Source organism: Pleurodeles waltl, chromosome 8, assembly GCF_031143425.1.
Source record: "Pleurodeles waltl isolate 20211129_DDA chromosome 8, aPleWal1.hap1.20221129, whole genome shotgun sequence".
In the NCBI taxonomy this organism is placed as follows: domain Eukaryota; kingdom Metazoa; phylum Chordata; class Amphibia; order Caudata; family Salamandridae; genus Pleurodeles; species Pleurodeles waltl.
In genome coordinates, this window is record NC_090447.1 from 1,122,901,556 (window position 1) to 1,122,916,336 (window position 14,781).

Below are 14,781 nucleotides of genomic sequence, written 5' to 3' on the forward strand. Positions count from 1 at the left end.
CCCTTCAGGTTCCCCTGGGAAGACATCATCCCTCGTACCTGAGCAAAAGGCCTGAAGTCTGTATAAGCAGCTGTAGCAAAGCGTTCAGCAATCAGCATACAGTCGTGGTCATCTGGGTGGAATCACCCTGTAAAGTGTATGGGACAGAAAAGTGTTTTTATAATAAAACAGCTGATGTTCTGAGAAAATGTCCCTACCTAAAGATGTGTATGTTGCTATGAATACCAGAGCGAAAGCGTTACCGCATCTACCGGCAACCTATCCTCCTGCAGCATTGAGAAAAGCACAGAGTGAAAGAAATGTCTTGTTTAAGAACGCAGTGCTGGCCTAAGCAAAAAACTGCTAGATAGAGAGAAATAAAACACGACCGTAAATGTGGCTATTGTTAAAATTTTAAACAAAGCTGAATAAAATATATCTAGGTTAAAGTGCACAGCGGCAGGCCTAGTGTGCTAAAATAACGTGCATGGAGCTATAACTGAAATGGCTACACAACAGTGTGAAGCCTGCATATATGTCTGACATGTGGACATCTTCAGTAGATAGGGCCAGATGTAGCAAAGGTTTTTACCCATTCTGTGTCTATGGGAAAAAGTGTTCGTACATATGGCCCATAGTGTGTATGACACACTCTGCCTACATTCCACCCAGAATATGGTTTGACCACAAAAATGTGATTAAACTTGTTGCAATTACCAGTGATTGTTGATTTTGTGTGGTGGACCAGCAGCCCTAGCTGCATATGGTCTCATCCATGCTGATGTGCATTCCACTGACGTGTCCGTTCAATGTGTGAGATCATGTGTACCCCGTGTCAGGATTGTGCCCCATGGCAGTGGCAGGACAGATTACCATGAATATTCTGCGCAGGCCCAACTTGTATGATTGGTTGTTTTACCTGGGCAAATCATGATAACCATTGTTACTAATGATGTCTCCCCCATGTCACACATGTCCCATGCAGCCATTGCAAGTCTTACACTGAGTTGTGACAATGTTCAGTTCCAACATGACTTAATTTCTATTTTTTTACATCCACTACCTCATGTGTGGGCCCCTTGAATACATCCCATTTGAACATGATGTAGTTGTATCTGATGACCTATTTACTAACAAGGTGGCTACATGGATGTACAAAATATGTAGTGGTACATAGATTGTGTCCTTCAGTTGTCACATACCAGTGATGAGGCTGTTAATGATGTGTGTGATGGTGGCATTGCAATCTTACATATCACATGTGATGTTGCAATAGTACTTGTCAGATTCCTATTTGTAAAATGATCCCTGACCTTTGACTCATATTCCTATGCTATGTGTAGTGGAGATTGAAAAGATCAAAGCAGGATTGGTTGTATTAGTGAAGTGTTTGTTTACAAAATTGACAAGGTAAATTTAGTGGTTCTTAAGAGTAAAAGTTGTCAAGTATGTGCTGTCTCCGGATACACCAGAAGCTGTTTTGTGCTGTTCCCCCTCCATATCGTCACCACCATCCTCCTCCTCGTCGTCAGGCAGGTCATCTACCTGGTCATATATCAGAACGTTCATCCGCACACATATGTTGTGAAAGATAGCACATGTCAGGATGATTTTGCACACAATGTGTGGGGCATATAGAAGGCTGCCCCCTTTGAGGTCCAGGCACCTGAATCTTGTTTTCAGTATGCCAAATGTCCTTTACACGATATAGCGTGTCCTACGGTGTCCCTTATTGTATGCACGCTCTTCTGCTGTGTTTGCGAAGGGGGTCATCATCCATGGCTGTACGCCATAACCCTGATCCCATGCAAGATTTAAAAGGTGTAAGTTGTTGTTTAGGCTTGCAACAGGTTTGTCATGTAGCGTGGCAGTTTTTATTTTGATTTGGTTTTGTCTCATACGTGTTTGTGGTATGGTGTCAGTACCTGGCCTTTTGCAAAGTTTTCTTAGCATGGTGTTGTTTCACATGACAATCTTGGGTATTGGCTCAAGGACCTGAGACATATATTTTGGAATGCTAACTGTTGTTCAGTATGTCTGTAACATGTGTTGTGTAGTGCACCTTTGTATAGGTGTGCTATCACTAGAGGAGACATGACATATCCTCACAACACAATGGGAGCAGATGTGGTGACAACGTGGTAGTCCTATTGAGCTTGGACATTCCAGTCATTTTGACATGTGTCATTACAGATGAAGTGCAACCCAGTCCCATTTTCATGAGTAATTGACAATGCACAACACAGCTTCAACATTGGCAGCACTGTGCTGCAAAGTTTTGACTATGCAGGAATGCACCATGTGTGACATGTTCCTAGGCAACCCTTTGATGTCCCCTGCGTCGGCGCCTAGTATGCAGCCGTGCACCAAGACTACCAACCTTTCACCAGGGTGCTTGTCTAGCTACCCTCTGGAGGTGGATCTATCTATGCAGGAAGGGATACCTTCCTATACATATACTTTTTTGATGGCGAATTGGCTCTTTCTGAGTGTGCAGCAGTATGTAGCATGCATAGCTGGCACATTGATACGAGGTCAAATCACAGTCTATTAGATTATTGCCACCTGCAGACGGCACCCAGGGGGTGGGTGTTTGATGGGGGCACTGCCTCAAGTTTTAGGTGACACCTACATCTGTGTCTGCATCATAATGATATGTATCTTATGGTGACAAACCTGCAGCTACACACATTGCAAGCCCCTTCCACACTAAGGCCCTTATTACAACCCTGGCAGTCGGTGATAAAGCGGCGGTAATACCCCAAACAGGCCGGCGGTAACAAAAATGGAATAATTACCTCAGCGGACACACCTCAGACAAACGTCCACTTTAACACACCGACCGCTACGGTGGTAGCAACAAGCACCGTGGCAGTAACTGCCAACAGCCAGGCGGAAGACAACATACCGCCCACCATATTAAGACTGGCCTAGCCGCCACATTTTCTGGGGCGGTACCAACAACATCAAAAGCACAGCAGAAACAATACACAGAAGGCAAAGGTCTCACCCCTGGAGACACAGGGAAGAACCACGCCACCGTGGAGCCCGAGCTGCAGGTGTTCCCCATGCTCGTATATCTTCTTCTTCACCATGAACATCAACGCCGGCGAAGACGACCACAGTGAGTGCAGCCGCCTATCACACAAGGGAGGGAGGGAGGAAAAAGAGAGTGACACACACACGCAACACCCCCACCCTCAACACCACACACACAAGCAGATGCAGCAACATTCAGTTTTTACCCCGTACCCGTCAGGAATAATGCAAGGACAAATAGAATTGATTAAAGTGAGTGTAATAAGATAAAAATCTAGAGTCATGCGCTTCAAAACCAAAACAGTAAATACATATATACAAATGGAGGTACACAGCCCAGTCCACAATGTCCGTGAGCCAGAGGGCCACATCACATAGGCCAAGGCCCCACTTGACTCCTGCAACAACACAGAGAGAACACTGCAGGGGCATCAGGTCGAGAATACACAGGCACCTCAGGGGGACGGGGAACGGGGGGCACCACAGCCGGAAGATGGTAAAACGCCACTGGTCCTAGAGGGGGCTACATGCCCATCACTCTGTCCTGGGGAGTGCAAGGCCACAGTCTCTCAAGCGGGTGGGTTGCCCACTGCCTGGTCCTGGGGAGTGCAAAGCCACAGTCTCTCAAGTGGGTGGGTTGCCCACTGCCTGGTCCTGGGGAGTGCAAAGCCACTTAAGCCACAGTCTCTCAAGTGGGTGGGTTGCCCACTGCCTAGTTCTGGGGAGTGCAAAGCCACAGTCTCTCAAGTGGGTGGGTTGCCCACTGCCTGGTCCTAGGGAGTGTAAAGCCACTTAAGCCACAGTCTCTCAAGTGGGTGGGTTGCCCACTGCCTGGTCCTGGGGAGTGCAAAGCCACAGTCTCTCAAGTGGGTAGGTTGCCCACTGCCTGGTCCTGGGGAGTGCAAAGCCACAGTCTCTCAAGTGGGTGGGTTGCCCACCGCCTGGTCCTGGGGACTGCAAAGCCACAGTCTCTCAAGTGGCTGGCTTCTCCATTGATTCTAGAGGGGGCCTTGTGCCCAGTGTGATTTGCCCTCGCAAGGAGGTGAGTGGATGGCTTCTTCCACTGGTTCTGGAAGGGGGCTTCTGCCCAGTGTGCTTCATCCTGGCAAGGATGTGGTGAGTGGATGGCTTCTTCCACTGGTTCTGGAGGGGGAATGGTGCCCTGTGATGCAGCACATGGGAAGTGCAAGGTCACAGTCTCTCACCTGGGTGTCACACCCTCAGGATTTGGCTGGTCCAGGACGCACTACATTCCATGGAGGCAGGACTATACACTGCCTGCCGGTGGTGATGGCTGCTCAGTGGTGGCAGTAGCAGGGCTGGTGTCGGGCCTGGCAGTGGTGGGGTAGGCTCCAGCCCTTCCCCTGCTGCCTCGGATGGCTGCCCACTGGGGCTGCTGGCGGTACTGGCAGTGGTGGGGGGGATGCTTCAGCCCTTCCCCTGCAGCCTCAGACGGCTGCCCACTGGGGCTGCTGGTGGTGCTGGCAGAGGTGGGGGGAGGCTCCAGCCAGTCCCCTGTAGCCTTGGATGGCTGCCCACTGGGGCTGCCGGTGGCAGTGCTGGTGGCGGTGCTGGTGCAGGTGGCGGTGTCATTGTCGGGCTTGGCAGTGGTGGGGGGAGGCTCCTGCCCATCCCCTGCAGCCTAAGATGGCTGCCCACTGGGGCTACTGCTGCCGGTGGGGGTTCTGGTGGCGGTGCTGGTGGCAGTGTTGTTGTCGGCTTGGCAGTGATTGGGGGAGGCTCCTGCCCATCCCCTGCAGCCTCGGATGGCTTCCCACTGGGGCTGCTGCTGCCAGTGGCGTTGCTGGTGGCGGTGCTGGTGGCGGTGCTGGTGGCGGGGTTGTTGTCAGGCCTGGAAGTGGTGTGGGAGGCTCCTGCCCGTCCCCTGCAGCCTTGGATGGCTGAACCGCCATGGTTGGTGGTGGGGGCTCAAAATCAGTCCCAGCACCAGGCCTCTTGTCCTTCCTGCCTGCAGGGGCAGACCCCTTGCCCTTGGCAGCTGATGGTGCCTCCTTGCCCTTGGCAGCTGGTGGTGCTTCCCTGCCCTTGTCCTTGGCAGATGGAGCAGAAACACTGTCAGTGCTGATGGCTGGTTCCCTGGAGACTCTCCCACCTGCAGGAGCTGCTGACACTACTGTGGCCAAGGACTGGTTGGCTGAGGTGCTCGTCTGGCTTCTGACCACCCTGGACCGACATGAAGGATGGGGGAGGGATAGGGAAGAGGTCAACGGCGGAGGGGAAAAGCTTCTTAGGGACAATGGGGTGGGAAGAGGGAGAAGGTCTGTGAGTGGAGGAAGAAGGAGTGCTAGTAGGAGGTGTCAGTCTGCTGTGTTTCAGTGCAGGTGCATGTGTCCAATGTGGTTGTGAGGTGGATGGCTGTTGGGTGTCTGGATGCCTGAGTTTGTGTACTTTGTGAGGAGGGACACAGAAACAGTGGGAGAGGAGACAGGGGACGTGTGCATGGATGTGGGGGTGGTGACTGCCAGTGAGGGGTGTGTAGTGATAGGCGTGCTGTGACAGAGGTAGTGGATCAGGATGTAGTGCAATCAGGTGTGAGTGGAGGCACTACTGGGAGGGTGGTGAACAAGGAGGAGGAGGGGGACACAGTGGAGGCAGTGGATGTTGGTATGTCTGCATCTGGATGGTGTTTGTGTGAGAGCCTGTGGGATGATGTGTGGTGCTTGTGTTTGCCTGAGCTATTCTTGTGTGTTTGTCCTGAGTGCCTGCTCATCTGCCTGTGTGCTTGGGATAGGTTGGGACTGAGGGGAATGAGACTGGGTAGAGGCTAGTAACAGGGACAATGGCTGTCATCAGTGAGGAGGCCAGAGCCTGGATTGATCTCTGTTGGGCCGCCATGCTAGAGTGAATGCCCTCCAGGAATGCATTTGTTTGTTGCAAATGGGCTGCCAGCCCCTGGATGGCATTCACAATGGTTGACTGCCCAACAGAGATGGATCACAGGAGGTCAATAGCCTCCTAACTCAGGGGAGGAGGGCTAACTGGCGCAGGGCCTGAGGTGCCTGGGGTGAAGGAGATGCCCACCCTCTTGGGTGAGCTGGCACGGATAACTCGCTGAGGGGCTGCTGGGAGGCCAGTGCTGGTGCAGGGGGTGGCGGCTGTACCTGTAGTTGGGGTGGCAACAGAGGTGCCTGCCACCACCAGGGAGCTTCCATCAGAGGAGGAATCTCACTCAGAACTGTCCCCTCCTGTCTCCGCCTTGGTGCTCCCCTCACCCTCCATCCCACTGGTGCCCTCACCGTCGGTGGATTCGGCCTCCTGGACCATTTGGGATGCAGCTTCCTCCATCACCGGTGCCTCTGATCCTCTGCCAGATGATGCTAATGCATAGAAGGACAGGGTGACAAAACAAAAAGTGGGGGAGACAAAGGATACACTTGGTCAATGTCAGCACCAACACCACTGTTGGTATACACAGCGCCCTCACACAGGGAACAGGACTACGCACTATGCAATGCACTACCAGTCACAATGCTAGTCACCAGCCCAAGGACAGGAATACCTAACACTAATAGCAGCATACCTCACACCCACAGACCACTGCCCAATAGTGGAAGCCTACTAGCTTTGTAGGAGGTGGGGTCAATCAGCCCCTGCCCAACATGGGACCTACCCTCCAATGTCCGGGCTGGCCAAGGGGCACCCACAGGCCCACATCCCCCACCCAGAGACCACCCCACCATGCACAAGTAGTATAATAGGAAAGTGTACTCACCCCCTTGTGGGTGCTGTGATGCCCTCAAGTGCCCGTCAAGCTCCAGATAGGCCACCGCTAGTATGCGCAACATCTGGGGGGTCAGGGTTTGACGGGCACCCCTCCCTCGTTGGGAGGCCATCCCCAGCTGGGCCTCCGCCACCTTCCTTGCCCAGCCTCTAAGGTCCTCCCACCGTTTACGACAGTGGGTGCACCGCCTGCTGTAGACCCCCAGGGTCCGCACGTCCTTGACAATGGCCCGCCATATACCCTTTTTCTGAGGGGCGCTGACCTGCAGACAAAAAATACAGAAAAAGGTATCAGCCATACCAACCTGCCTGTTACACTCATGGCCCACCATATCCCTCACAACCCCTTACGCACAGTCATTGGCCACCATACATGCAGAATGCTGCACAGGACCCTTTCACCCCCCCACACGAGGCCCTCACACTCAACACTCCATGCATTCATGCCCCATGCATCGTGCTCACAGTGTACTCACCTGTTGGTCTGGAGGCCCATACATCATTCGGTACTGGGGTAGGACCTCATCCACCAGTTTCTCCAACTCCACAGCGGTGAAGTGTATAGAAATCGAAAGAGGTTTCACTCAATGAATGTTCAGATAGCGTGGCTGGCAGACCAGTACATATCCCATGTCAATGCAAAGTATCCTGGGTCTGTGCATGATGCCTTTATCCTGAGGAATAGCACCATCCCAAATGTTATGGCCCAACTACAGAGGCACAGGGTGTGGCTAATAGGGGAGCCCATGGTTCCCACCCAGTATATGTTAGTGTATGGGTATGGTGTGGGCCCTAAGGGTTAGTGTGTGGCTAACAGGTATCTTCGATATTTGCAGGTGATTCAGGTTACCCCAACCTCTAATGGCTACTGACCCCTGTGAGGAATCCCAGGACAAGGGCAGAGGAATTTTACAATGAAGAACATGGGCGAACATGAAGAATAATCGAGAGGAAATTCGGCCTCCTGAAGGCCATGTTTCGGTGCCTCCATCTAACAGGTGGTTCCCTGTGCTACTCACCCAATAAGGTCTGCCAGATCATCGTGGCATGCTGTATGTTGCATAACCTTGCCTTGAGATTTCAGGTGCCTTTTCTGCAGGAGGATGAAGCTGGAGATGAGCGTGTGGCAGCAGTGGACCCTGTGGACAGTGAAGAAGTGGAGGCAGAGGATGAGGACAACAGAACAGCAATCATTTGAAAATACTTCCAGTGAAACACAGGTAGGATACTGTAACTTCACCTTCCATTGACAGTTTTGTGTTGGACATTGTACATGGCAGGCTATTTTTCACACTACTATGGCCACTTACTGAACCCTTTGGCATCTCTATTTGCAGATATCTGTGCCCCACTCTGGCTCTTGGTGTGTTGACTGCAGCCAACTACAGGTCATACCTATGTCTAAATTATTGTACAGTTGAACTGCAATGTTTACAGCTTGTTACACGAATACATAATTCAATCAATTAACAGACTCTGTACTTGTAGTTTTACCAAGGGTGTTTATTTAGGTGCCAATAAGTGGAGGGGGATGTGCAATGGGCTTGGGTTGCTGATGGAGGAAAGTCCAGGGTAGAATCCAGTCTATTTGGTTCACAGGTGCATTGTCTAAGGCAGCATAGGAAGTGGAGCAATGGCAGTTCAAGGTGGACAGGGTGACAAAGTGGGACACAGGGGTGACATTCAGGTGAGTCTTTTTTCCTGGCGAGGGTGTTGGCAATGTTCTCTGGCTTCTGCCTGGATAGCAGGGAGAGTTTGCGGGGTGGTTCTCCTTCTGCAGGGGGAGGGGTGCTGGTGGCCTGTTGTTCCTGTGGCGGGCCTCCTGTTCAATAGTGGCAGCGGAGGTGGAGGGCTGTTCATCGGTGTGGCTAGTGTCAGGAGCCCGTTGGTGTGCCACTGCCTCCCTCATGGTGTTGGCCATGTCTGCCAGCACCCCTGCAATGGTGACCAGGGTGGTGTGAATGTCCCTCAGGTACTCCCTGATTCCCAAGTAGTGTCCCTCCTGCAGCCGCTGTGTCTCCTGCAACTTGGCCAGCATCTGGCCCATCATCTCCTGGGAATGGTGGTATGCTCCCAGGATGTTGGTGAGCGCCTCGTGCAGAGTCGGTTCCCTGGGTCTGTCCCCCCCTCGCACAGCAGTCCTCCCATCTTCCTAGTTGTCCTGTGCCTCTGTCCCCTGAACGGTGTGCCCACTGCCACTGACCTCAGGTCCCTGATTGTCCTATGTTTGTGGTGTGCCCTGGGGTCCCTGCTGATTGACGTGTCCTGGGACAGAGGTATAGGCCCGCTGGGTGAGTGTTGTGCTGGTGTTTCCTGAGGGGGAGGCTCTGTGGTGGTATGGGACTGTGCTTGGGTAACCGACTGTCCGGAGGTCCCTGATGGGCCAGGTTGGTCATCCAGATCCAGGCGTCCAGAGCTGCTGTCATCACTGTGGGCCTCTTCTGGGGGGGGGATGTTGCTGACACCTCTTCTCTGGTGACGTTGAATGGGGGACCTGTGGAGATGTAATAGCAGTGTTATAGTTTTTGCATGTGACATCTTATGCATAGGTGTGTTGCCCTGTATGGTTGTTATTGCCCTTGCAGCTTTGCCTTGTGTGCGTAGTGATTTGGTGGGCTAGGTGATGGTCTCTAGTGTGCATGCTTTAGTGATAGTTGTCCATGTAGGTCTGTGAAGGGTGTCCATGCATTGGTGTTGCATGCAAGGCTTGGTTTTGGGAGTGGTGGGTTGTGATGGTGGGGTGTGTGGGAGGTGGTGGAGTGATGGGAGTGAGGGTGAGGGTGGGAGTATGTGATGGCATGCAGGTAGGAGGATGATAGTAATAGAGATTTGACTTACCAGAGTCCAGTCCTCCTGCTACTGCTGCCAGGCCCTCAGGATGCAGTATTGCCAAGACTTGCTCCTCCCATATTGTTAGTTGTAGGGGAGGAGGTGGGGGTCCACCGCCTGTCCTCTGTACAGCTATCTGGTGTCTTGCAACCACGGAACGTACCTTCCACCGTAGGTCGTCCCACCTCTTCCTGATGTCATCCCTTGTTCTGGGGTGCTGTCCCACGGCATTGACCCTGTCCACGATTCTCCGCCATAGCTCCATCTTCCTTGCAATAGATGTCTGCTGCACCTGTGATCCGAATAGCTGTGGCTCTACCCTGATGCGTTCCTCCACCATCACCCTTAGCTCCTCCTCTGAGAACCTGGGATGTCTTTGTGGTTCCATGGGTGTAGGGTGTGTGGGGTGATATGTTGGGGTGTGTGCTGTAAGGTGCGTGGATGGTGGATGCGTGATGGTGTTACGTGGCTCTGGTTCTGTGGGTGCTCTGGGTGTCTCTCTCTCTCTCTGTTGTCAATTTTCTTTAGTCGTAAAGGGTTGTGGGTAGTGCAGGTGTATGTTTTATAGTTGTGTGGGTGTGGTGTGTGTATGGGTGTCAGGTGTGTGTTATTCAAATTGTCCAATGAAGTATTGTTTTGTTAGGTTGTGTGTCTTTTGAGCGCAGCGGTATGTAGCACCATATGTATGTTGGCGGTGGTCGGCATGGTTGTAAGGGGGAATTATCACCAATGTCATAATGAGGGCCTAAGTGCTGCGGGAGAGGGTGGACGATTTCCCATGTGGCTTTAAGTCACAATAGAGTGGTCATCCGCAAACTTGTACATACAGTGCAGGCCATGACAATGGCACTGGGGGCTCTTACATAGGCCCCTTAGTGATCCTGAGGGGCAGCTGATGTTTTCCAACTAATGGATCTACATTTATACTGTCCACACATGCAGAGTGCAGGCTATGGGATGGAGCTCAGCTACTTAGCAAATGTGCCCTTTAGCACAGTGCATGTGAGGTCAGTGATGTCCTAATTACTCCTACAGGGTCCCACTATGGCATCCATGATCTGCACTATCTAACAGTGACTCTGCTCCATGGTGGGCCTTTTATTGTTTACATTACAGACATGATGGTGTTGTGGGTCAGTAAGTGGTGCATGTGAGGGGGCACTACAGTAGATGTGGTGCCACTTCTCAGAAATCTGGCACATGGTATGTGATGGCCATTGGTATTGTATTCCTATGTGTGTGACCCAATACATCAGGCAGTTGTATATGCACACTACAACTATGTCAGGTATGTGTTGATGAGATTTAGTTGGTATTGGCACCAGTTGTTTGGCATGTGATGTTTGTTTTGGCAGAGACTTGCACGGAATGATTTGAATGATCTGTGCCTATGTGTGACTTATGTTCCATCAGCATGGTGTATATCATTGACATTGTTGTGCTATTCTTTGTTGGGTGTACTGTGTGTGTGAAGTGTACATAGTAGGCAACCTGTGGGCACTTGTAGTGGTTTGTTTACATCTTCTGTTTTCAAAGGGTACATATCTGCACCTGTCCTTCATGAGGTGTGCCTGTCAAGTTGTGGGTGTGTTATATACATGTGGGTGTATGGGTTTGTGGTGTGCACTGATTATGCTGCACTGCAGCATGGTGCATATGTGTTGTTACCTGCACATCTGTGTTACCCTAACCATGTGTTTTTGGAGTGATGTATGCCTTGTGTGTCCTACAGGGTTGGTGTGTTATGTGTAAATTGCTAGGCTTGTTGACTTACCCAGAAGTAGGCCATTTCCATACTCCTGGAAGTGTTTGTTAATCCTGCTGCGCCTGAATATGTAGGCGTCATGGACATTCCCAGGATATTTGCCAAAATGTTTGTGAATCGTTCCCGGCGGTCCACTATGGCCTGCACATTTATGGAATGCGTGTGTTTGCGATTCCGTTATAAATGCTGTGTTGCTGCAGGTGGAACAAGATAGATATGGGTGCAGTCAATTGCACTGAGCACATGTGGCAGGGGTAAGAGGGGCTGGGGCGGAGGTGCCTGAGGCAAAGGAGACACCCACTCTCTTGGGTGAGCGGGCAAAGCCAACAGGGTGGGGAGCAACAGGGAGGGTGATGATAGAATAGGGGTGGTGGACAAAGGTGGTAGAGGAGCACCCCACTATGGGTCTCCCAACACTAGGGAGTGTCTACTGGAGGAAGAACCTTATGATGAAGATGATGTTGTTTCAGTCTACCTGTGGTCCCTCTGTGTCAGTGGCATCTTAACCCATGGTCACGTGGCCAGATGCGTCCCCATTTGGATGTGAATTGTCTCCTTTACTTCCCTGGGCTAATGCTGCAAATGCAAAGAGAAATAGGGTCATCACATGTCCATGATCACACTTGCACAACAGTTCTGATTAGCAAACATTACCATGATGTCAAGAAGGCCCCAGTATGAAACTCTACCTAACTGACCCATACATGTGCCATACCATATGCATGCATGCCATCTGAACTGTCAACAGTTGCCCACAGGAAAATCAGGATCTTAGACAACTGCAATTGCATGGCTGAAGTTGTGCAAACACAATAACCATTGAAATAGTAGGAAACCTCGTCACCCTCAATGCTTTGCCGCATGGAGAATACGTCAGTTACCTGTTGTCATACAATAGTACGCCAGTGCCAACTGCATTCCCACAAATCCCACACAAGGTCATGCACACATCTATTTGTCAAATACAAAATGACTCATCAATAAGAAATGATGCTCCAAAATCCTTCCATGTTGCTGACAAAGGTACAATAGCCTGGAGAAGGTGACATGGAAATACTCATGTCACACTGGAAGCAGTTCCACAATGCACACCTCACCAAGTGATATTTGTCAAAATAAAGTTGTGGAGGTAGTGCTAATTTTGATCAGATAGGCCACATGTTTGGCATAGAAATGGACACTGTAGACATCATGTGCAATATGTCACGGAGAGATGTCTCTAAACTCCACAACACAATGAATCAGCAAGCTCCAGGGACATCACCAATAAGCTCTGACACCCCTTACTCTGGGATACACAGTAGGTGCCATTGGTCACATGGATGTTGGAGAGGCCAAGAGATTTGCAAGTACTTGTTGAAGGCCTTCAACATGTTGCCCAATTGGAAGCTACAACATTGTCCCCTGATGGTCATGCTAACCCAGATGTCTGTGGATAAATGGTTGTACCCAAACACATGTGATTTCAACATAACTGCAAGTCATGCCATCAGTAAGGTTACAAACCTTACCCATTTCACATGTGCAAAGCATTCTGCTACATGATTCTATATCAATGGCATTGAAATGCACATTGTGGCTAAAACTCTAGGTCTACCGTTCATATCCCTCATTGCTACTGCAGTTGTACATTCCAAGTGACATGTTATGACACATGATGGTATGTGTCAGCCACTAAACCATGGTGACATACTCCTGTACGTAGCACAACATGAAATGTACCCCTTTTGTAAATGTCTTATTCCACACACAGGTTCCCATGCACATATATTTGAGGGAATACAGACATCATCCAATCAACACAGGTAGACCATGCATGAAATTGCAGCTTACAAATGTTTTCCTAAAGAGAAAGGGACATATGCTGAGAAGTAAGCACAAGAAATGCTGGCAACAGTGATGGCACACAAATCATGTCAATGGACATTTCCCACTTCCCACGGGAAAGTTTTGATCTTTAGCTGTACCCAAAGAAAAGTATGCTCTGTCACATGTATGATGGCCATTTCACATTACAGACTGTAGTGAGCACCTGTCAAATGCTGAAGACAACTAGTTTCTGGGTAGCAGATGCTAGAAATCTCATTTAACCAGACACATGGCCGAGGACAGTGATCCATCACTTCCTTACCATTGGCCTTTAACACTGAGGAGTAGTGGTCTGTTGCATATAATTTACAACCACTACAACAATAAACAGTACTTGACGATCAGTGTACACACTCACATGTTGTCCCTGGAGAGCAAGTTGTTTGTGGAATGTACACAGTTGTGTCCTAGGTGCCTGGGCCAATAGGCAAGGCTCATCAGTATACAACACATGACATGTTTACAGAACCAATCACTTGTCTACTGTATTACACATGGCTCATCCCTAATCGTAACGGGGCACTGTCAGAATCTAACACATTCACTTGGCAATGTGACTGGCAGTAGTATGCCCTGTACTCACCCTCTTGTGGCTGCTGTGCTGTCCTCAAATGCCCATCAAGGTCTGAGTAGACCACCGCCAGAATGCAGCCCATTAGGGAGGTCATGGTCTGATGTACACCCCGACCACGTTGGGAGGACATTCCCAGCTGGACCTCTGAGATCTTCAGGTCTAGCGTCTCAGGTCTTCCCACCTTATCACACAGTGGGCGCTCAGCCAGCTGTGGACCCTCAGGGTCTGCACCTTCTTGGCACTAGCTCCCCATAGCACCTTTTTCTGATGGGCATTGACCTTCATGGATGCAAAAGACAAATCAATAGATGGCAAATATCACAAATAGTCGAGTCACATACAAGCAAGGACATTTCTATCTGTTACTGCTCCCAAGTGTGAAGAACACAAGCCAATTAGTACCGGACCTGACTACACACATATGTATTTGCATCTGCAGACTAACCCACTAATCTGCTAATGGCCTACTTTGACTAAGCCAGCTTACTGACATTAGGTAGCCCATGCTCTAGCAACCTGTACTATGATGTGAGCCACAATGAAACACTACACAGCTATGTGGCTTCTGAAGGGTAAACTCTTTAGGCATGATTGGACCCACATAGTCAAAGTCTGTGAGAATGGCTCACCCTACAGGCAACTGCCAGAGTACAAACTACAACATTACACATGAGTAGCAATCAAGGGGATGCCATTGTTGGTATAGAAAGTATCTTCCTTGTCCATTTGTGGACATGTGGAATGACAAATGCAGACTCATGGCACTTCAGGAGATAGGTTTCTATGGTATGTACCTGTACCACAGAACCCTTCGTTGGACATATGTGTCTATTCGATAGAGATGACATCAAACGAATGCAGGCATTGTATTGTTTCTACTATGTGACTAAGCTACTGAGTCACATATCATGGCCTCCCAGGAATCAACACACTGTCTGCACTGTGGAACTGTCAGTTATGCAATACATCTGTACAGGACAAATAT